This window comes from Hordeum vulgare, chromosome 1H (genome assembly GCF_904849725.1).
Source record: "Hordeum vulgare subsp. vulgare chromosome 1H, MorexV3_pseudomolecules_assembly, whole genome shotgun sequence".
NCBI lineage: Eukaryota > Viridiplantae > Streptophyta > Magnoliopsida > Poales > Poaceae > Hordeum > Hordeum vulgare.
Genome location: NC_058518.1, coordinates 40,069,854 through 40,095,657, shown reverse-complemented (window position 1 = coordinate 40,095,657; position 25,804 = coordinate 40,069,854).

Genomic DNA, 25,804 nt, shown 5'->3' with positions numbered 1-25,804 from the left:
CAACATAAGCATACACGAAGTAAAGGTTAGAGATAACCACAAGTGGAACCAATGAAGACGAGGATGTGTTACCGAAGTTCCTTCCCTTTGACAGGAAGTACGTCTCAGTTGGAGCGGTGTGGAGGCACAATGCTCCCCAATAAGCCACTAGGGCCATCGTATTCTCCTCATGCCCTCACACGATGCAAGGTACCATGATTCCACTATAGGTGCCCTTGAAGGCGGCGACCGAACCTTTACAAACAAGGTTGGGGAAAACTCCACACAAAGCTTGGAGGCTCCCAACAAGACCACGAAGCTTCACCACAATGGAATGTGGCTCTGAGGTGACCTCAACCGTCTAGGATGCTCAAACACCCAAGAGTAACAAGATCCGCAAGGGATTGGTGGGGGAATCAACTTTTCTCTTGGTGGAAGTGTAGATCTAGGCCTTCTCAACCAATCCCTAAAGAATCAACAAGTTTGATTGGCTAGGGAGAGAGATCGGGCACTTTTGAGCTTAGGGAGCAACAATGGAGCTTGGGAGGGTCAAAGGTAGGGTTCCACAGCAAGAAGAACCCCTTATATAGTGGGGGGGAATCCAACCGTTTTCCCACTCACAGCCCGAGCCTAGCGGTACTACCGCTGGGCCCATGGTAGTGCATAAGCACTACCGGGCCAACCACTGCCAAGAAAGTCTTCACAAAAAGGTCCGTCGAAGTACAACCGCTAGGAAGGCGGTACTAAGCTCCTGGAGCGGTACTACCGCTGACCAGGGGCGGTACTACCGCCAGCATAGCGGTACTACCGCCAGCACTAGGGGTACTACCGCCAGCACAGCGGTACTACCGCCGGCACTAGGGGTACTACCGCTAGGGCCAGCGGTACTACCGCTAAGGGACCATTTGCTTAGATGAGATAAAAATAAAGGCGGGAGCCACTCCAAAGTTGCAGGTAAGGGGAAAGGAGATAAAGTGTGTGCGTATAAAATTGATTCCACCCAAACCTTTCCACTACGGGTCCCTTCTTAATAGTACGGCGTTCCTATGACTCAAAGAAGGAGAATCGTAGAGTACACCGTGCTTCTGTTCCATGGAAAGAGGGGGCGAGTCGTCTTGTGTCGTTGACATGTGTTATCTGAAATCTTAACACACACGATTAGTCCTTTGCGGTACTGTCATCAATCACCAAAATTACTTAGGCATAAAATATGCCCTAACACACAGAGGAAGATAGGGGCTTATAGTTTTGCCTCCCACCCATTTACCTCAAGGGTAAAGTAAACAACAATAAAGCATGAGCACTCAACTCCAAGTTGATATTTGAATATAGTCTTTCCCAAGCATCTGACGGTAGCCAAGGCAAAGGCAAAAAGGGAATTGGTGATGATCACCATGGCTCTTACAAGGGTAAAAAGTAAAGGTACAAGATATGCCCTTCGCAAAGGGAAGCAGAGGTTGTCATGCGCTTTTGAGGTTTGAATGTGTGTCCTTTAGTGCGGAGGAACGTCACTTTATATTGCCTCCTGTGACAAAGAACTTTATTATGCAGTCTGTCGCTTTTATGTCATCCTCATCACAGGTTCGTACAAAGCTTATTTTCCACACACTAATAGATCATACATATTAGAGAGCAATTTCTATTGCTTGCACCGATGACAACTTACTTGAAGGATCTTATTCAATCCATAGGTAGGTATGGTGGACTCTCATGGCAAAACTGGGTTGGAGGTTTATGGATGCACAAGTAGTATCTCTACTTGGTGCGGGAGTTTTGGCTAACATGAGGTGGAAGCAATCGTCACATGCTAAGGGATCTCTAATCATATAACATTGTTTGGAACCAAGCAAACACAATTCATTATGTTGTCTTCCTTGTCCAACATCTACTCCTAGGCATGTAATAGTTTGGTCAGTGCTCACAATTATAAAAAGTGTCTAAGATGATATATTTATATGTGAACCTCTCTTTCCTTATTACTTCTTATTAATTGGAACAATGACTGAGGTCTATGTTGATTTATTCTCAACAAGTTTCAATCATCATACATGTCATAAGTGAAGTTATCACTTTCCATAGGATCGTCTCATGATCTTTCATGCTATCGTTCTTTTCATACTTTTGATCATGGAACAAAGCAAAGCCCTTGACTATGACACTCTTTATTATATAGCTCGTAAGCTCGAATACAACGGGGGAGAGACAAAAGCAAAAGACTCAAACTAAAAACTAAAGACTTATTCCTCTAAAAGAAGAAATAAAAATCTAAAAAGGAAAGAACTAAAACAAAGGTAAAAGCAAAAGATATAAAGGTGATACGATACCAGGGCAACTCCCCCAAGCTTGGCAGAAGCCAAGGGGATTGCCCATACCAATGCTTAGTTGTCTTCCTTTGGTGGTGATGCTGGTGTTGTTGTCGCCTTTAATTCCAAGAGAGCTATCAATCTTTGATTTATACCTTTGAGATCTGTGACATGGTTTTCCAGCAAAACAACTTCACGAGAAAGAGAAATATTGCGAGCACGAGTTGTTTCGCAAAACCTCAAGAGTTCAATCAAGGATGGAGACATCACGTTGAGGAAGGGTTGGAGAAAATCTACTCCTTCAACGTCTTAAATGTTGAACATAGGTTGAACTTCCTCCCTAGCTTGGGTTTTCTCCTTAGCTTGGTCCCTGGTTTCCGTGACTTCTACTCTTTTCAGATCAGCATCTACTTCCTCATGAACTTGGTGAAGATCATTCTCCCCAACAGATTCCTGAGACATCTTTGCTCTAAATCTACGGCACACAACAAGCTCGAAACGAAAACAGAGGAAAACTATGCGATACGGATATCAAAACCTTCGAGCGACTATATATTGATTTTTTGGGCCAGAAGGAGTCCTCCGCAAGAAAACGGAGTCCGGGAGGCACACGACGTGCCCACAAGCTTGCCCACCGCCACCAGGGGGGTGGTGGCGGAGTGGGCCCTTGTGGAACAAAGCAACAAAGTAACAAAGCAAAGTAAAAGCGGAGGTGTAAACGATGGATCTGAATAGACCCGGGGGGCATAGTGTTTACTAGTGGCTTCTCTCATGAAAGCAAGTAGATGGTGGGTGAACAAATTACTGTCCAGCAATTGATAGAACTGTGCAGAGTCGTGACGATATCTATGCAATGATTATTTCTATAGGCATCATGTCCGAAACAAGTAGACCGATACTTTCTGCATCTACTACTATTACTCCACACATCGACCGCTATCCAGCATGCATCTAGTGTATTAAGTCCATAAGAACAGAGTAACGCCTTAAGCAAGATGACATGATGTAGAGGGATAATCTCAAACCAATGATAAAAACCCCCATCTTTTTACCCTTGATGGCAACTGCTTGATGTGTGCCTTGCTGCCCCTACTGTCACTGGGAAAGGTCACCACATGGCAGAACCCAAAACCAAGCACTTCTCCCATTGCAAGAATCATAGATCTAGTTGGCCAAACAAAACCCAAGACTCTGAGAGACTTACAAGGATATCAAATCATGCATATAAGAAATCAGCAAAGACTCAAATATATATCATAGATAATCTGATCACAAGTCCACAATTCATCGGATCTCGACAAACACACCGCCAAAGAAGATTACATCGGATAGATCTCCATGAAGATCATGGAGAACTTTGTATTGAAGATCCAAGAGAGAGAAGAAACCATCTAGCTACTAACTACGGACCCGTAGGTCTGAAGTGAACTACTCACGAGTCACTGGAGGGGCGATGATGATGATGAAGAAATCCTCCAGCTCCAAAGTCCCCTCCGGCAGGGAGCCGGGAAGGGTCTCCAGATGAGATCTCGCGGAAACGGAAGCTTGCGGCGGCAGAAAAGTATTTTCGAGGCTCCCCTGATTTTTTGCGGAATGTTTGGGAATATATAGGTGCAAAACCTAGGTCAGGAGGCGGCCAGGGAAGCCACAAGCTTGCCCACCGCCGCCTCCCCCTGGTGGCGTGGTGCAAGCTTGTGGGCTCCCTGGGGCCCACCTGGCTTGGCCCAAAGGCTCCCTGGTCTTCTTTCGTTTGGGAAAAAATCATTTCAGGGATTTTATTCCGTTTGGACTCCGTTCCAAAATCAGGTCTGAAAAGAGTCAAAAACACGGAAAAACAGGAACTGGCACTTGGCACTGAATCAATAAGTTAGTCCCCAAAAAAGAAATAAAAAGGTACATAAAACATCCAAAGAAGACAAGATAACAACGTGAAACCATCAAAAATTATAGATACGTTTGAGACGTATCAAGCATCCCCAAGCTTAACTCCTGCTCGTCCTCGAGTAGGGAAGTGATAAGAATGAATTTTTGATGTTTTCATGCTACCTAACATAGGTGTCCTTTGTAATTCCTCTTATGTGACGTGAATGTTCAGATCCATTAGATTCAAAACAATAGTTTGCTATTGACGTGGAAAAAATAATAATTCAAGCAAACTATCAAAGTAATCATGAACTTTCAAAATAACAAGACCAAAAGAAAGTTATCCCTACAAAAGCATATAGTCTGGCTACGCTCTATCATCATTGCACAACGAATTTAAATCATGCACAACCTCGGTATTGGCCAAGTAATTGTTTCACACCTTTACTTTCTCAAACATTTTCAACTCTCACGCAATACATTAGCGTGAGCCATGGTTATAGCACTATAGATGGTGTGGAATTTGGTGGAGGTTGCAAGAAAAAAAGGAGAAGATAGTCACATTAACTAGGCATATCAATGAGCTGTGGAGATGCTCATCAATAGATATCAATGTGAATGAGTAGGGATTGCCATACAAATGATGCACTAGAGCTACAAGTATGTGAAAGCTCTTAAAGAAAACTAGTGGGTGTGCATCCAACTTGCTTGCTCACGAAGACCTAAGGCAATTTTGAGGAAGCCTATAATTGGAATATACAAGCCAAGTTATATAATGAGAATTTCCCACTAGGTATATGGTGGTGACAAAACGAGAGACTCTCAATCATGAAGAGCATGGTGCTCAAAATGCACAAGTGTGGAAAAAGTGGTAGCATTGTCCCTTCTCTCTTTTTCTCTCATTTTTTTATTTTTTATTTTGGTGGGCTCTTTGGCCTCTTCTTTATAGGCTTCTTTGGCCTCTTTTATTTCCACACATGGTACAATGCTCCAATAATGATGATCATCACACTTTCAACTCAAAACTTAGAGAAATTATGACTCTATATGGAATGCCTTCGGTAGTGTACCGTGGCAACGATCTAGCATGCCATAGACATCAATGGAAACATCATGCTAGCTATCTTACGATCATGCAAAGGCAATGTAGACGTGGTGGCACATATCATGGTGGTAGTTGCATGGCAATATATCTCTGAATGACTTTGAAAAAGCCATAGTAGGTAGGTATGGTGGCTGTTTTGAGGGAGGCTAATGGTGGGTTTTGTGCACCGGCGAAAGTTGCACGACACTAAGAAGATAGTGATGATGGAAGGTGAAAGTGCATCTAAACCATGGACTCAACATTAGTCATGAAGAACTCATATACTTGTTGTAAAAGTTTTATTAGTAATCGAAACAAAGCATTCAACACATACTCCTAGGGGAAGGGTTGGTAGGTATAAACCATCGCGCGATCCCGACCGCCACGCAAAGGATGACAATCAATATACTAATCATGCTCAGATTTCATCACATAGCGGTTCACCATACGTGCATGCTACGGGAATCACTAACTTCGACACAAGTATTTCTAGATCCACAACACCTTACTAGCATGATTTCAATATTACCATAACCACAACTCAAACTAATTGAGATGAATCAAACTTCTCTAACTATTCAATGCACATGAAGGAGGAAGTTTTAGTATCCCTTTCGATAACTACCCCTTTTTGAGACTACTTTCAAAGCATAGATCAACTACCAAGCCACGCACCGCTGCGCTCTAAAAGATATAAGTGAAGCACATGTGAGCTGAATTGTCTACCAAAAGATATAAGTGAAGCACATGTGAGCTGAATTGTCTACCAAAAGATATAAGTGAAGCTCGACAAAATCACGGTGTGTGCATGTGTCTCTCTCTAGGTGTGCAGCAAGGATGATTGTGTCACAACAAAAATAAAAGACTCCTATGATACAAGATGCTCCAAGCAAAAACACATAACATGTGGTGAATAAAAATATAGCCCCAAGTAACGTTACCGATGGATTGAAGACGAGAGTGGGGATGCCTTCCCGGGGCATCCCCAAGCTTAGGATTTTACGGCATCCTTGAATCTCTTGGGGTGCCTTGGGCATCCCCAAGCTTGAGCTCTTGCCACTCTTTATCTCTTTGTCCATAAGAACTTCACCCAAAACTTGAAAACTTCACAACACGAAACTTAAACAGAAACTCGTGATAACATTAGTACAAGAAAGCAAACCACCACTTCCTTAGGTACTGTAGCAAACATAAATTCTGCTTGTGCTGATGTTGGGTTACTGTACTTTCAATCTTCCATGGCTAATACCCCCCGATACTATCCATAGTTTCATCAAAATAAGGAACCAACACAACAAAAACAGAATCTGTTAACAGCAGACCAGTCTGTAGCAATCTGTATGTTTCGTATACCTATGGTACTTCAAAAATTCTGAACAATTACGACAGTCTCAAGAATTTGCGTAGCAATCAGAAGAAAAAAGAATCAACTCAAAAGCTCTTACAGAAGAAAAAAATGAAAATTATTTTCGTGAGCAGAAAGTTTCTGTCTTTCCCAGCATGACCAAACGATCATCCTCAAGACTAATCATAACGGTTTTGCTTGGCACAAACGCAAAAAGAAACACAAAAAACATAATCATAATAGAATTATGAAAGTGTGGAAAACACAAAACAGAAAGAAAAATGATAGATTCATTGGGTTGCCTCCCAACAAGAACTTTTGTTTAACGCCCTTAGCTAGGCATTGAACGATGCTCTCACAAAAGACAAGAATTGAAGCATAACGACAACATCCTAAAGCATGTGAAAATCAAATCTAAGTCTAACATACTTCCTATGCATAGGCATTTTGTAGGAAAACAAATTGTCAAGACAACTAATAGTTGCCATATGCAAGGAAGAAGAAAGAGATAATAGCAATCTCAACATAACGAGAGGTGATTTGGTAACATGAAAGTTTTTACCAAGATATTTTCCTCTCTCATAGCAATTACATATGGGATCATATTCAAATTCAACAATATAGCTATCCCATAGGATATTCTTTTCATGATCCACATACATGCAAAGTTGACGCTCTTCAAAAATAGTGGGATTATCATCAAATAAAGTCATGACTTCTCCAATCCCACTTTCAGTATTGTTGCAAATATCATATTCATCATGAGGTTTGAACAAATTTTCAAAATCAAAAGAAAGATCATCACCCCAATCATGATTATTGCAACAAGTAGTGGACAAAGCAAAACTAGCATCCCCAAGCTTAGGGTTTTGCATATTTTTAGCATGATTGTCACTAATAGGATTTGTAGTGAAATCATTGCAATCATGCTTTTCATCCAAGGAGCCCTCGTGAATCACTTCATGAATTTCTTCCTCACAATTTTCAGATTCACGCATCTTACGCAAAACTCCAAAGGAATAGACAATTTCCCTCAACTCAATAGCAATTTGTTCCACACGAGTGGGTCTCTTAAAGAGACTAGCAAGTGGATGAGGATCCATATCACTAGATTTTCAGCAAGCGAAGATGCAAGCATATTGAGGGCACATGGCACACAAGCGAACAGAAAGCAAGCGAGAGAAAAAGGGCAAACGAAAAAAGGCAAACAAAAAAGGCAAATGAAAACGGCAAATGTGAAGTGGGGGAGAGGAAAACGAGAGGCAACTGGCAACAAAATTAAATGCAAGAGAAGAGTTTGTGAGACCTACTTGGATAGATCTTGGTTTCTCTTCCCCGGCAACGGCGCCAGAAATTCTTTTGCTACTGCAACAAAAGACCTTCCAACGGCGCCAGAAATAGGAGTGTTGCTTGATACTCCTCAGCAACGGCACCAGGAATCCTTCAGCTGCGGCTACGCCTTAAGGGACTTCCTAGGCAAGTATGCAAAGGATTTCCCCCGTGGCCTTGGAGCCTTGCGTTGGTGTTCCCTCGAAGCGAAAAGGGTGATGTAGTGTAGCGGTGGTAAGTATTTCCCTCAGTCTGAGAACCAAGGTATCAATCTGGCGGAAGAGTATCTCAAGTTCCAGCACAAACACAAAAGCTTGCACCCAATGCTATGAAGGGGTTGTCAATCCCTTATAGGTTGTTTGCCAAGTGAGAACTGAAAGCAACAAAGTAACAAAGCAAAGTAAAAGCGGAGGTGTAAACGATGGATGTGAATAGACCCGGGGGCCGTAGTGTTTACTAGTGGCTTCTCTCATGAAAGAAAGTAGACGGTGGGTGAACAAATTACTGTCGAGCAATTGATAGAACTGTGCAAAGTCGTGACGATATCTATGCAATGATTATTTCTATAGGCATCACGTCCGAAACAAGTAGACCGATACTTTCTGCATCTACTACTATTACTCCACACATCGACCGCTATCCAGCATGCATCTAGTGTATTAAGTCCATAAGAACAGAGTAACGCCTTAAGCAAGATGACATGATGTAGAGGGATAATCTCAAACCAATGATAAAAAACCCCATCTTTTTACCCTTGATGGCAACTGCTTGATGTGTGCCTTGCTGCCCCTACTGTCACTGGGAAAGGTCACCACATGGCAGAACCCAAAACCAAGCACTTCTCCCATTGCAAGAATCATAGATCTAGTTGGCCAAACAAAACCCAAGACTCTGAGAGACTTACAAGGATATCAAATCATGCATATAAGAAATCAGCAAAGACTCAAATATATATCACAGATAATCTGATCACAAGTCCACAATTCATCGGATCTCGACAAACACACCGCCAAAGAAGATTACATCGGATAGATCTCCATGAAGATCATCGAGAACTTTGTATTGAAGATCCAAGAGAGAGAAGAAGCCATCTAGCTACTAACTACGGACTCGTAGGTCTGAAGTGAACTACTCACGAGTCATTGGAGGGGCGATGATGATGATGAAGAAGCCCTCCAGCTCCAAAGTCCCCTCCGGCAGGGAGCCGGGAAGGGTCTCCAGATGAGATCTCGCGCAAACGGAAGCTTGCGGCGACGGAAAAGTATTTTCAAGGCTCCCCTGATTTTTGCGGAATATTTGGGAATATATAGGCGCAAAACCTAGGTCAGGAGGCGGCCAGGGAAGCCACAAGCTTGCCCACCGCCGCCTCCCCCCTGGTGGCGTGGTGCAAGCTTGTGGGCTCCCTGGGGCCCACCTGGCTTGGCCCAAAGGCTCCCTGGTCTTCTTTCCTTCGGGAAAAAATCATTTCGGGGATTTTATTCCGTTTGGACTCCGTTCCAAAATCAGATCTGAAAACAGTCAAAAACATGGAAAAACAGGAACTGGCACTTGGCACTGAATCAATAAGTTAGTCCCCAAAAAAGATATAAAAAGGTACATAAAACATACAAAGAAGACAAGATAACAACGTGAAACCATCAAAAATTATAGATACGTTTGAGACGTATCAGTTATCAGCACCCTTTCGGTCAATGACGTGCAAATCAAATTCCTGTAGCAGGAGAACCCATCTGATCAGCCTAGGCTTAGCGTCCTTCTTCTGCATGAGGTACTTAATAGCAGCATGATCAGAGTGAATAGTGACTTTGGAGTCAAGTATGTAAGATCTGAACTTTTCACATGCAAACACGACTGCTAGAAATTCCTTCTCCGTAGTGGCATAGTTTCTTTGGGCACTGTCTAGAGTTTTACTAGCGTAGTGAATGACATTCAACTTCTTGTCAACTCTTTGTCCTAGAACAGCACCAACAGCATAATCACTAGCGTCACACATGATTTCAAAGGGCAAGTTCCAGTCAGGTGGTTGAACAATAGGTGCGGTTATCAAAGCCTTCTTAAGTATTTCGAAGGCTTCCTCACAATCCTCATCAAAAACAAAAGGAACATCCTTCTGCAAGAGGTTGGTAAGAGGCCTAGAAATCTTAGAGAAGTCTTTAATGAACCTTCTATAGAAACCAGCATGACCTAGGAAACTTCGTATATCTCTGATATTTGTGGGGCAAGGCATTTTCTCAATTGCATCAACCTTAGCCTTATCAACTTCAATGCCTCTTTCAGAGATTTTGTGTCCTAAGACGATGCCTTCATCAACCATAAAGTGGCACTTCTCCTAATTCAAGACAAGGTTGATTTCTTTGCATCTCTGTAAGACTCAATCAAGGTTGTTGAGGCAATCATCAAAGGAAGACCCGTAAACGGAGAAGTCATCCATGAAAACTCAACAATCTTTTCACAAAAGTCATAGAATATAGCCATCATACATCTTTGGAAGGTGGCAGGTGCATTACATAAGCCAAAAGGCATACGTCTATAGGCAAAGGTACCGAAAGGGCAGGTGAAAGTGGTTTTCTCTTGATCAGATTGTTTAACGGGTATTTGCGAGAAACCTGAATAACCGTCTAGAAAGCAGAAGTGTGTGTGCTTTGATAGCCTTTCTAGCATTTGGTTGATGAACGGCAAAGGATAATGATCTTTCCTGGTTGCCTTGTTCAGTTTCTGGAAGTCTGTCACCATTTTATAGCCGGTAATAATCCTTTGTGGGATTAGTTCATCCTTATCATTAGGAACGACGGTGATACCTCCCTTCTTAGGTACGCAATGTACTGGACTTACCCAATCACTATGAGCAACATGATAAATGATTCCTGCTTCCACAACCTTTAATATTTCTTTTCTAACGACCTCTTTCATCTTAGGATTTAATCTCCTTTGATGATCAGCAACTGGTTTAAAGTCAGGATCGGTTTGAATCTTGTGCTGACATAGAGTAGGACTAATACCCTTAAGATCATCAAGAGTATATCCAATAGCAGCGCGATGCTTCCTCAGAGTTTTTAGTAACTTCTTCTCTTCGCGCTCTGAGAGGAGAGCACTAATAATGACAAGATATATCTCCTTCTCATCAAGATAGGCATACTTAAGAGTATCAGGCAACTGTTTAAGCTCGAACACAGGATCACCCTTTGGTGGGGGAGGATCCCCAAACAGTTCAACAAGCAGATTATTCTAGAGAATAGGATGTTGTTCTAAGACAATTCTATCTATCTCATCTCTCTCCTCCATATGCATATCATTTTCATGCTCAAGCAGATATTGCTCTAAAGGATCCGTAGGAGGTACGGCAATAGAGGCAAGAGCAATGATTTCATCTCCACCAGACGACTCTCTTTCATGGGGTTGTCTTCCAAACTTGGAGAAGTTAAATTCATGAGACACACCCTCGAAACTTACTGTGACGGTCTGCTTAATGCAATCAATATGAGCATTGACGGTGTTGAGAAAGGGTCTACCAAATATGATGGGACAAAAGCTATCTTGTGCAGTACCAAGGACGAGGAAATTAGTAGGATACTTCGTCTTACCACACAGGACTTCTACGTCAATCACAATTCCCAGAGGGCAGATAGTGTCTCTATTAGCTAGCGTAATAGTGACATCAATGGGTTCTAACTCAGCAGGTGCAATCTCATCTTTGATTTCATCATATAGAGAACGGGGTATTGCACTAACACTAGCTCCCATATCACATAAACCATGGTAACAATGATCTCCTATCTTAACAGAAACAACGGGCAGGCCAACTACATGTTCGTGTTTGTCTTTCGCGTGAGGTTTAGCAATTCTAGCGGAGTCCTCACAGAATTTGATAACATGCCCGTCTATGTCTTCGGCTAAGAGATCTTTGATAATAGCAACACTAGGTTCAACTCTAATCTCCTCACGGGGTGCAAGTGGTCTAATGTAACCCCTACGTATCACAGTTGGAGCTTTAGAATAACCCTTTATCCTAGCAGGGTATGGTGGTTTTTCAGTGTAAGCACAAGGAACAACAGGATCACTAAAAGCTATGATTTTCTCCTCAACTAGATTGGTTTTCGATATGTTGCTTTCTACAGGAGGATGATATTTAAACCACTTCTCTTTGGGAAGATCAACATGAGCAGCAAAAGATTCACATAGAGAAGCTACTATCTCAGAGTCAAGTCCATACTTAGCGCTAAAATCTCTAGAAGTGTTTGTCTCAACAAAAGATTTAACGCAATCAAACTGGAAATTCATACCTGACTCCTTACCTTCCTCCAGCTCCCAATCTTCAGAGTTGCGTTTGATTCTCTCCAATAAACTCCACTTGTGATCAATATCCTTCTTCATAAAAGAACCGGCACAAGAAGTGTCAAGCATGGTACGATCTTCATGAGAATGCCAAGCATAAAAGTTTTGAGTGATCATTTCTCTCGAGAGCTCATGATTGGGGCATGAATATAGGATTGATTTAAGCCTCCCCCAAGCTTGAGCTATGCTTTCCTATCACGAGTCCAAAAGTTATAAATAAAGTTCCGATCACGATGTACTAAATGCATAGGATAGAACTTTTGATGAAATTCCAATTTCAACCGATTGTAGAACCATGATCCAGCATCATCACATAGCCTATACCATGTCAACGCCTTATCCTTCAAAGATAAAGGAAAGACTTTCTTCTTTACCTCATCCTAGGGCAAACCTGCAAGCTTAAATAAACCACAAACTTCATCTACATAGATCAGATGAAAGTCTGGATGTGAAGATCCATCTCCTGTAAAAGGATTAGCCAGCAGTTTCTCAAGCATACCCAAAGGAATTTCATAAAAGATATTTTCAGTAGGTACCTCAGGTTGAGGAGCAACTCCTCGTAATTCCGTTCGTGGTGAAGATACCCCGAACAAACTCCTCAAAGGAAGAGTTTCCCTAGTGACAAGTGACAATAAATTTCAGCACAGTATAAAAATGTTTCCTTACCAATTTCCACTTACCAAAGGCGCTTCACTCCCCGGCAACGGTGCCAGAAAAGAGTCTTGATGACCCAAAAGTATAGGGGATCAATCGTAGTCCTTTCGATAAGTAAGAGTGTCGAACCCAACGAGGAGCAGAAGGCTCTGATAAACGGATTTCAGCAAGGTAATAACTGCAAGCACTGAAAGTAGCGGTAACAAGTGATTGTGTAGCGAGGTGAAACGTAGCAAGCAAAGAGTAACAAGTAACAAGTAGTAGCAACGGTGCAACAAGTGGCCCAATACCTTTTGTAGCAAGGGACAAGCCTGAACAAAGTCTTATAGGAGGAAAAACGCCCCCGAGGACACACGGGAATTTTTGTCATGCTAGTTTCATCATGTTCATATGATTCGCGTTCGTTACTTTGATAGTTTGATATGTGGGTGGACCGGCGCTTGGGTACTGCCCTTACTTGGACAAGCATCCCACTTATGATTAACCTCTCTCGCAAGCATCCGCAACTACAAAAAAAGAATTAAGACAAAGTCTAACCATAGCATTAAACTAGTGGATCCAAATGAGCCCCTCACGAAGCAACGCATAGACTGGGGTTTAAGCTTCTGTTACTCCAGCAACCCATCATCTACTTACTACTTCCCAATGCCTTACTCTAGGCCCAAATATGGTGAAGTGTTATGTAGTCGACGTTCACATAACACCACTAGAGGAAAAGACAACATACAGCATATCAAAATACCGAACGAATATCAAATTCACATGACTATTATTAACATGACTTATCCCATGTCCTCAGGAACAAAAGTAACTACTCACAAGACATAATCATAATCATGACCAGAGTTGTGATGAATAGCATCAAGGATCTGAACATAAACTCTTCCACCAAATAATCCAACTAGCATCAACTACAAAGAGTAATCAACACTACTAGCAACCTTACAAGTACCAATCGGAGTCGCGAGACGAAGATTGGTTACAAGAGATGAACTAGGGATTGGAGAGGAGATGGTGCTGATGAATATGTTGATGAAGATGCCTCCCCTCCAACGAGAGGAGTGTTGGTGATGACGATGGCGACGATTTCCCCCTCCGGGAGGGAACTTTCCCCCGCAGGATCGTCCTGCCGGAGCTCTAGATTGGATCTGCTCAAGTTCCGCCTCGTGGTTGCGGCGAAACCACGAAAAAGCTCCCTCTTGATTTTTTTTCCACACCAGGACGCTTCATATAGCAAAAGAGGGGGGCTAGTGGGCCTTCAGGCAGCCCACAAGCTTGCCCACCGCCACTAGGGGGTGGTGGCGGAGTGGGGGCTTGTGGGGCCCTCGTGGCCTCCCTCCGGTAGTTCTTTCGCCCAGTATTTTTAATATATTCCAGAAAAAATCCACGTAAATTTTCAGGGCATTTGGAGATGTGCAGAATAGTGGACTAGGATTTGCTCCTCTTCTAGTCCAGAATTCTAGCTGCCTGAATTCTCCCTCTTCAAATAAACCTTGCAAAATAAGAGAGAAAAAGCATAAATATGGTACCACAAGTAATATAACAGCTTAAAAAAACAATAAATATCAACATGAAAGCATGATGCAAAATGGACGTATCAGCCGCCCTGTGCTCTTTGTCGTCTGCGTGCATGTTCTTTGCCATCAGCTAGCAGAGGGCAAAGAGCGGTCAGTTCTTTGCCGTCTGCCACTTGACTCTTTGCCGTCAGCTGGCTCACGGCAAAAAACGCACTGATGGCAAACAATATCTTTGCCATCAGTCTGCTCTTTGTCGTCTGGTTTTTGGTAGCTGATGGCAAAGAGGGTCTTTGCCATCAGCCAGCAGATGGCGAATTCTCTTATTCCAGTACTGTGTTGGAGTTACAATCTACTACTCGGCCAAAGTAATAAAAAGCAACAGAGAACGTGCATGAATTACTCAAGAACATAATATAAAAGGAGAACCAAATATATATCTCATCACAATCTGAACATAATCTCATAATCCAATGGATCCCAACAAACGCAGCATAGCAACAACGGGTAAATTACATAGATGCCTTGATCATGTAGGGCAGCTCATAAGGGCTAAGCATTGAAGCACAAGATTGGAGAGAAGACATCACATAGCTACTGGTCATGGACTCATGGTCCAAGGAGGACTACTCACGACATGTTCGGGAAGCGTCCATGGTGGTGGAAAAGTCCCACAGGTCAATCCTCCCTTCGACACGGTGCCGGGAAGAGGTCTTCTGGCGCTCCCGATCTCGGAAGCGTTGTGGCGGCGGAACGGTGGAGAAATTGGCGGTTCTGGATCTCCTGTGAGGGTTTTCTGTCGGAGAGGTAAATATAGGCCGAAGGAGGGCACCAGAGGGGGTGGGACCCACCCAGGCGGCCTGGTGGCACGGCCAGGAGGTGGCCCGCGCAGGGTGTCCAAGTGGGCGAGCCCTGTCTCCCCTCGGGCCCCACTTGATGCCTCGTGAAGCTTCCGTCACGCTGATTTTTATATATTTTTCTCGGAATTTTTGGGGCTCTGTAAATTGGGGTAAAAGTCCCTGCAAAAAAGACATATGCAGACAGAAGCTGGCACTGGGTGCACTGAGTTAGTAGGTTAGTCCAAATATGTGTAAAAAGGCATCAAAGTGTAGTAAAACATATAACAGTGTCACCCAAAAGATCATGGAACAAACAGAAATTATAGATACATTTGGGACGTATCACTGCCCCATGCGCCTCCTCTCTATTGATATTGGAGAAGGGACAACGACATCCCTTGACCCTCCTCCAAGGGAGGGGATGGCAGCCAAGGAGGGGAGGACTTCCCTCCAAGCCAAGTGGAGGGCCCTTCCCTTTAGGATTTCCACCCCTATGCGCATGGGACTTGTTGGGGCTGGTGCCCCTGGCCCATTAAGGCCACGACGCCTCCTCTCAGCCCATGCTAGCCTATGTGACCTGGTGGAACCTTTGATGGACTTTTGGACTGCTCCAGAACCCTCTGAAACCTTACAGAAACTTCCCGGCACAATACCAAAAAAATCTAACTTTTTCCGGAACCCCAAGACAACTTTCCATATATAAATCTTTACCTCCGGACCATTCTAGAGCTCCTCGTGATGTACGAGGTATCATTCGAGACTCCGAACAATATTCGATTCATTGCCATTAATATCTCAATACTACCCTAGCGTTATCGGACGTTAAGTGTGTTACCCTAGGGGGTCGAGAATCATGTAGACATGACGAGACACCTCTCCGCTCAATAACCAATAGCGGGTTCTGGATGCCCATATTAGTTCCTACATATTTCACGAAGATCTTAATCGATTGAACCACTATGTTGAGGATTCAATTAATCTCGTATGCAATTCCATTTGTCGAGTGATATGTTACTTGCCCGAGATTCGATCATCGGTATCTCCATACCTAGTCCAATCTCGTTACTGCCAAGTCTTTTTACTCGTTCCATGATACAAGATCTTGTGACTAAACTCATTAGTCACATGCTTTCAAGCTTCTTGTGATGTTATATTATCGAGTGGGCCCAAAGATATCTCACTGTCACACATAGTGACAAATCCGAGTCTCGATCTGTGCCAACCCAACAATCACCATCGAGATATCTATAGATCACCTTTATGAAGTGACGCATGTATGCACACTAAGTATTCCTCCGGTGTCACGGAGTTGCATGATCTCATGGTCTAAGGAACAAATACTTGACATGTAGAAAGATGTAGCACAAACTAGGTGAAACGATCATATACCAAGCTTACAGTTGGGCCTTGTCCATCACATCATTCTCCTAATGATGTGATCCCGTTATCAAATGATAACTCATGTCTATGGTTAGGAAACCTTAACCATCTTTGACCACCGAGCTAGTCTAGTAGAGGCGCACTAGGGATAGAGTATTATTTATACATCCACACATATATTTAAGTTTTCCGGTCAATACTATTCTAGCATGGATAATAAACATTTATCATGAACCAGGGAATATGATAACAACCAATTTATTATTGCCTTCAGTGCATATTTCCAACAATGGAGTACCCAGGTGCTACAATTCCTCTTCCATGTGTGAAAAGCCTTCTAAAAGCTAGCGATTCATTGATTCTATGTTTTCTTCTGGTGTCAATAACACTCATGTGTATCATGTGTGTGTGCTAGAACATATAAATTACATTCTTCTTTATCTAAACATGACAGGTAGTCGACTTTTTTAGACTCGTTTCCGAAAGCAGATTTTGTTGGGCGTCCAACGACTCTATTTAGTATACACGCCTTCTAGAAATTGACGTACTTACCAACCGACAACTATATACGTAATGGTGTATACTATCTAGCCGTGTCTCTTTGCGCCGCTTATTCTTGTCCGCCCCTTCCTTATCTCTTTCCTTCTGCATCCCAATCTCTACATCATTACATAAAAAAGAGCCCATCCTCATCGCCTACTCTCCATGCCAATGATTCTCCCCTACACAAAAGCTTCATGGTGGAGGCAGGCTCCTATCCGACATGGGGCGTGCTGGTTGCACGGGAGTTCAGGCAAGTGACATAGAAGATTGAACTTCCAAAACACTCTCTAGATCTAGCGACAAATAGCCCAACCACTACTCATTCAAGCCTCACCACCAGGATTGCTACATCAAGAGATTGATGGAGGGGGAGTGGAGTTATGATGTAGACCATGTGATCGGCAAATCACCAGAAGTGGAATCTCCTTTAGTGAGGGCATACATGGATCACAATGACTAAGGTGAGATTTTCATGTTCATATGATGAATTAGCTCAAGCGAAGATATGTTTTATCTTTTCCATACATGAAAAATTCAAGGGATATGAAAATCATCCTACATGCTTTCAAACTATCAAGTTGGAAAAAATTAGTCCATTTTGTGCACCCACATGACCACACCCTTCTTTGGTGAAGTAAACTTTACTAGGTCATGCCATTAAATGTATCTTATTTAGCTAAGACTTTGCCACACATGTTTATCGTGTGATATATCTCCCATTGTATGCGACAAATTTGCATACGTATCATGCTTACTCGCCTAGTAAAGTTACAAAGACCTTTTCCGCGTAACCATGTATGAATGACACTCTATTCTTGTACAAATGTGAAGTATTCTAGAAGCTAGCAATTCAATTATTCTTACCTTGTTGCGGTAATAAAATTCACGCGTTGCATGTGCTTGTATGATATGGTTTCTACATATTGCATACCTTTTCGTTTCTGTTTTAAGTGCTAATATGGAATATGTTTTTTGTCATACTTTATTTTTTGGGGAAATATCTTATATTTAACTCATTCTAGAAAACAACATTCGTTGGGCCTGCGACAACTCGATCTACCATATATGTCTTCTACATGCCGATGTACTCATCATCACACATCCAAATTACATAATGATGTAAAATATTTGGATGTGTCTTGTTGCAACACTTGTAATTGTGCACATGTTTCTCATCTCCTATATTTCACATCCCCAAGATCTACAATGACACATAAAAGAGAGCTCCCTGGCCCCTCTTTCACTCTCCATGAGTAGCCTCCCTTTCTACATGGGTCGCACATGTGAGCTCAAGCAAGTGTCAGATCAACCTAATTGATCTTCGAAAACACACTTTAGGTCTAGTGAAAAACGACCCACCCACCACTCAATTGGGTCTCTTCGCCATGGTTGGTTGCTATGTCAAGAGGTCGATGGAGGGGGAGTGGATTCACGTGTTAGACCTTGTGGACTACAACTCACCCAGAGCGGAAGCTTCCATGAGTGAAGACATACATCGACCTCAATGCCTAAGGTGAACTTTTAATGTTCTTCATGTGCTTTGGTGAAGATATGTATGTGTTCTGTCAACCATGGAAACCTAATTATGGGATTTGATAGTGCACTTGGAGATTGCTACTGGTTCCCACAACCAATAGCATTTTTTGTGGAATAACATTTTGTTGAGTTGTATGTGAAGTTACGTTTATATAGGAAAAATTATTGAAGAATATTATACGGTTTCAAGATATGTCCACTTCCGTATCTAGATATGTGTCAATGCCATCAAGGTCAAGATATAAGTTTATGATGATCCACGATAAACATGTGGACTCAAATATGAAATATCAAGAATGAGTTCACTGGATGAATGAAATATGGTTAATGTGAAACTATATGGAAGATAAAAAAATCAAAACAAAATACAAAGTGTGACACAAAAAAGGTCATGATTTTAGCTCATGAGATGAAATGTGAAAACCAAGAACTTTAGGCAATAAAAAAGAAGAGGATGATTCAGTATATATCTTCAAGGGCATGTCAAGGTTGAGGTCGTGAGTTTGTATAATGACGATGAAGCCTTTGTTAGGTGTCTCATGAAGAAAAAACAATTGACTCCTAGGAGATTTACGTAGGGTTTAAATAGGAAATGGTTTATTATTCAAGTTTGGTAAGCACACATTGTGAATAACGTATCACCTGAGACCAAGCAATATATAGGTGTAAACAATTTTTAGTTATGCTTTCTAAACTAACCCATCATATGTACAAAATGTGGTTGAAGGTCAAGTACGACCCATGGACTTGCGCAGAGAGGATGATTTTCAATCAACCCGTGACGAATGACATCATATCGACAAACGCCATCAAGGTTGTGAAGAGGAAATTCAGGATGTTCACCTCGAGAATATATAGGCTTAAAGCATGCGTGCATTTTGTGACAATGACCAAGCACATATGGGCTCAAATGAAAAGGCTCCCCGTATTGTTAGAGGAAGGTACAAAACCGAAGGTGTTCATCAACAAACTTTAGAGAAGGCTTCAATCTTGGAGGAAGGATTAATGTCATCATCAAGTAAGGATGGATTAACCCAAGGCAAAGGTATGCATGAAGTTTGACCAAATTACTAGAGAAACCAACATCAACAATGCAAACAATAATAATAAAAACATTTCACGATAGATAGATCTACCAACACTAATTTGATATTGAAACGTTGTCATTTTTCTACAAACTTGAGAAACATTATAAAGTTTGTCTCCAGACATACTCCATTCATTCTATAATGTAGTGTGTATAGATTTTTTGAAAAGACAAAATTTACAAAGTTTGATTAAATTTACAAAGAAAGCTATTTATATGTACAATACCGAATATATATAATATGAAAATACATCTAATAATGTATATAATGATATGTATTTGATATTCTAACTGTATATTTGTTCTCTACAAACTTGGTCAAAGATTCCAAAGTTTGACTTAAAAAAAACTATAAGCGGAACGAAGGGAGTAATATATAGGCCCTAGGTTTTAAAGCGAGAAAGCATGTTGCAGCCGGTTATCTTCATACCACACAAATAAGCTGCCTATGTTGCAAAATAAAATATCCAACATAGACTCCTAGGAATAATTCATATTTTCATGAAAGATAAAGTAGAAATCCAACAACACATGTTGAGTGACAAATGGGTGAATTATGCCGGAGTCTCTAAGAGATCAAGGAAAACCTACAAATCACCGAGGTATGCTCAATCTTTGCATCAACTTTTACCACATGACGACGTAGGAAAAGTATCTTTTTATAACTTGGAAAATAGTTGAACGAGTATAAGTAATCAGGCTATATCCATATTATCTACTCCCTCCGATCTGTATTACTTGTTTGTTGTTCAAATGAATATACCGAGTTGAATTTAAACGCTACATATATACATCGGTTTGAGCGACAAATAATAGGGATATGAGGGAGCACCATATTTGCTTGCTTTATATCACGAAAACCACTATCACAAAAAGAGACATTGACAATATTACCATAGTTTCTACACGCTCAAAAATAGCACGTACGTTTTGAAATGAAACATTGAATAGGTTCCAATATCTTCGATCATTCATCCATCTCTCACTCATGCCACTTTTGCTTCCGCACAAACTATTTGTTTTATAATGAATGAACATGTTTTTTAGACAACATCACGAAACTTTATTGAGACGTCAGAATGTTTACACGGACGGATGGTAAGTTCCCGGGGTGTCCAAACCAGACATGGCAGCCACCCCTGAGAGATAAAGCATGCTTCGCTACGTTGTGAGCTTCAAAATTTGAGCTTATAAATTCATGGTTAAAGCTATAGAAATCAAAAGAAGAAGAATGATCCACAATCTTATGTACCACCGCTCCGTAAGCGGTAGAGTTGTCTTTTGATAACTCTTGTACTACCACCTTGCAATCGGACGCCACTTGGATCCGTCGCAGGTAAAGGTCTTCTACGAGGGCCAGAGCTTCTCTAATGGCGAGGGCTTCAAGTGTAGGAGGGTCCACAATATCTCGGAAGGCAACGGTGGAGGCCCCCATGAACATTCTGTTCTAGTCCTGGCAGATGACCCCTACAACACCAAATCCATGTCTTGACACTACATCATCCACATTCAGTATCGCATTGCCACTAACACGGGCAAGCCAAGCCGACGGTATCACCTTGGCAGGTACATCAGCCCGAGGTAGTTTGGCGGTGGATAGTTGAAGCTCAGACAAATATCTTGATATGAAAGAATTCACCAAATGCGGAGGTTGAAACAAATTGTCATGGTCTGTCTTCCGCCTGACACCCCAAAGAGCCAACAACGTCACAACCAGCCGGTCGAAGAGTTCTTGGGAAAGTAGATCATGGATAGCAAACAACCAATCTTTCGGGTTCTCCTCCTCTCTCTCGACCATGTGTTGCACCAGCTCCTCAGGAGCCAGAGCCCAAACACTCGCCGCCATAGGGCATGTTATCAGCGCGTGCTTCCAGGTATCCACCGCCCCACATAGGGGGCAAGAATCACCCGTCGCCATTTGCCGGTGTTTTAGAACTGAACCCGTTGGCATGGAAAGTCTCGCAAGACGCCATAAGAACACCTTTAGTTTCGAGGGAACCTGTAGGTGCCAGATCATAGACCATTTGCTGGTTTCATCCCAGTCATATGACGTGCCGCCTGCCTCATGCAGCCAAGCCTCCCGACTATGTTTAGTCCTGAGAATAATCTGATATGTCGAACGAACGCTGAAGTGTCCGCTGGCCTCCTCGTGCCACTCCCAGAAATCTACCACTCTCCGCGTGCAAATTGGTATGCGAAGAATAGCCTCTGCATCAAAGGGAGTGAATACAGTTTGGACTACATCCTCCTTCCAACTCGCGCTTGAGACATCCATCAGTTGTGCAATTGTCTCTGGGGGATTCGGAACAAGGGTTGCAATGGGTCTTTTGAAGTTATCCCTAGGTATCCAACTGTGATACCATATGTGGTACGTCCATCACCAATATGTCGTATGATTCCTTCTGCTAGGATGTCCCGACGATCAAGAATCGCTCGCCAGATTTGGGACGGGTGAGCTCCTAACTCGATCTCAAGCATAGAGCAATTGGGGAAGCAGACTGCCTTCAAAATTCTGGCACTCAAGGAAGAATAGTCCGTGAGTGTGCGCCATGCGTGCCTCGCTAGAAGTGCAAGGTTGAAAATCTCCAAGTATCGAAACCCCATGCCTCCTAGATGTTTCGACAAGGTCATGGTATCCCATGCAACCCAGCTCGGCTTCCTCCTACCCTGCTTAGATCCCCACCATAATTGTTGAATGATCGATGTAATGTTCTCGCATAAACCCCAAGGCAGTCTAAAACATGCCATTGAGAAAACATGAATTGCTTGAGCGATGGAATTTATCAAAACTTCCTTACCAGCTGATGAGAGCAGCTTGGCCATCCACCCCTTGATCTTTTCCCAAACATGGTCACGCAAAAATTTGAAAGTTCCATTCTTCGAGTGGCCAACGTCAGTGGGCATGCCAAGATAGCGTCCGCTAAGAGACTCATTGTGAACCAGCAGGTTGTTCTTTTCAGTATCTCTCATCTGTGGCGAACATCCCCTGCTGAAGAAAATCGAAGATTTCTCGTTATTTATCCTCTGTCCATAAGCATTGCAATAGGTATCGAGTAGGTTTGACACCAAAGTTGATCCCTCCACACTAGCCTTGAAGAGTAGAAGGCTATCATCTACAAACAAGAGATGGTTAACGGTTGGAGCCGTATGAGCCACATGAATGCATGTTAGAGACGACTGAGAACTTGATTTGAGGAGGCACGAAAGGCCCTCTGTTGCGATCAAGAATAAGTAGGGGGAGATGGGGTCTCCCTGTCGGATACCACAGGTTGGTTTGAAAACTTCTAATCTCTCTCCATTGAAGCAAACTGAGAACAACACTGATGAGACCATGCCCATGGCAATATCAATCCACCGTTGGTCAAAACCCAACCTAATCATCATTCCCTTAAGATAAGCCCACTCCATTCGATCATAAGCCTTCATCATGTCAAGCTTCAGTGCACAAAAGCTATTAGATTTTTCTCTCAACCGCTTCATAAAATGCAGACATTCATAAGCACAAATGATATTGTTTGTGATGAGCCTCCCAGGGACAAAGGCGGACTGTTTCTCAGAGATAATTCCTGAAAGCACTACTTTCAACCTGTTCGCGATGACCTTGGAGGCAATTTTATACATGACATTACATAAGCTTATGGGCCGAAATTGAGCAAGAATCGTGGGGTTTGTTACCTTGGGAATCAGAACGAGAACTGTATCATTGATAGACTCTGGACTCTCCACACCTGTCACAATTCTGAGAACAATACTTGTGACTTCATCCCCACATACTTCCCAATGGCGTTGATAAAAGTGGGCACAGAAACCGTCGGGACCCGGGGCTTTTGTAGGGAACATCCAAAATAGGTCACCTTTAACATCCTCTTTAGTGTATGGCGCACATAGACTTGCATTCATCTCGGCCGTCACCTTGCACTGCACATGGTCCAACACTGCATCCATGTTGTTCACACCTTCATAAAGGTATAAAGACTGATAGAAATCAGTTGCGAGGTTCTTCAGCTCCTCCGGATCAGAAATCTCCACCCCTAAGGAGTATTGTAGCACCTTGATCATATTCTTTTTGCGCAGAAGGCTAGCTCTCATATGGAAAACTTTGTGTTTCGGTCCCCACTCGATAGCCACTCAGCCCTTGCTCATTGTCGCCACATAATCTCCTCCTGTGGTACATCTCTATTAAACGCTCGTTTATCTTGAGCTCTGCATGGGTCGGGCCAACTCTGGAGGGGTCATTTTTAAGCTCCTCGAGGCTCAACTTGAGCTTCTTTATTTCTCTGTGGACACTCCCAAAGGTGTCGCGATTCCAACGGCCTAGGTCTTTTTCTAGATCATTAAGCTTCATGCGAAGCTCTTCGACCGTAGTATAAGGAGGGCCAGCCCCCACCCCGTAGAGATCAGATCACGAAAACTGTCATGAGTCTCCCACATCACCTCATACTTAAATGGTCGCTGGACATGCTTAGCATTCCCTCCACCCAACGCAAGCAGCAACGGTGAGTGATCTGAAGTAACCCCCGTCTGGTGCGTCACCGATGCCAGAGGAAACTTAGCCAACCAATCCGCATTTGCCAGAGCCCTGTCCAGTCTGCATTTGGTGTAGGTTCCGCACACCACCTTCTTCTCAAAAGGTCCAGAAATTGCCTTTGTATCCCAAGTCAAGCAGTTCGCACACATTAAGCACCTCTCGAAAAGCTTGGATTTGGGCGTTGCTGCGTTGCCCAACTCCTTGGTGCTCCTCAGGTCGAAGCACCTCATTAAAATCGCCAATACAGAGCCATGGAAGATCACTCATAGTGCTACAATTCTTCAAGGTGGACCAAGTTTGATGCCTCAAGTGGGCTTGTGCCTCCCCATACACACAAGTCATCCTCCACTTCTTTGTACCCTGTTTTGCGATGGCTACATCCAGATGATAAGCTGAGTAACCCAAAATGTCAATCTTTACTGAATTATTCCAGAACAAACTGATACCCCCACTTCTGCCTTGACTACTGACAACAGAGGAATTATCAAAGCCTATCGTCCCTGCTATGGACTCTACCCTCTTGCTCTCAAGCTGTGTTTCAACGATGCATAATAGGGTAGGGGCAAACTGCTTCGCAAAATCATGAAGCTCTCGCACTGTCGCAGCTTTGCCCGCGCCATGACAGTTCCAACAGAAGATATTCATTGGCCTCGGCGGAGCTCCTCGAAGGAGCCCGCCAAAGATAAGACAGTCTTGCAAAGACTACCACTTTTCTCAACCATTGCCTCCTGTGTAGCTGCATCTGTCCGTCCCTTTTTTGCTCCTGCTTGCTGCTTGGACTATGGGGACAGAAGGGATGGGGGGAGCGCCAGCGTCTCCCCCGGACCCCTGCCCAGTGCTGTAGGTTGCGTGGGCTGTCCAGAAGACAACACCTCAGATGGTGATCTCTTCCTATTGCTATCAGCCTCCACCATGTCCTCATCATCGTCTGGGCACCAATCCTTCTCCCCCGCGCCGTTCTTCTCTGGTAGCTAGGGGCTACTCCACGTCCAGGACGACCTCCACGTCGTCCCCCTCTCCGGCCTCGGCCACCTCCAGGGCCTTGACCTACACGCATGTTCCAAGAAGCCTTGAGGTCTTTGAATACCAGAGAGGAGGGAGGGCATATGCCATTGCCATGTTATTTGTAGAGATGGCCAAGCATCCCGTAGACCGCACACCAGTCGGGGAGTTTCTCAAGTTTTACTCTGTAAATTTGGCGTTGCCCGCCTCTGATCAACGAAACAACGTTCTTTAGTGGCTTATTGACATTAATCCAGACCCAGACCCTGTGAAAGTTCCCCGTGAAATCTTGCGATTGAGGTTCCCCATAGAGAACCTCCCCAACCTTGGCTGCTAATGAAGGCATGAGATTACCATACAGAGGAGGGACGTCATGAATCTGTACCCAGATCTCGATTGTATCTAGCGGAACAGTAGACGGCTTCGATAATCCATCATAAGGTTTAAGGATGACTGCATCCCCTCAGAAGTGCCAAGGTCCGTCGC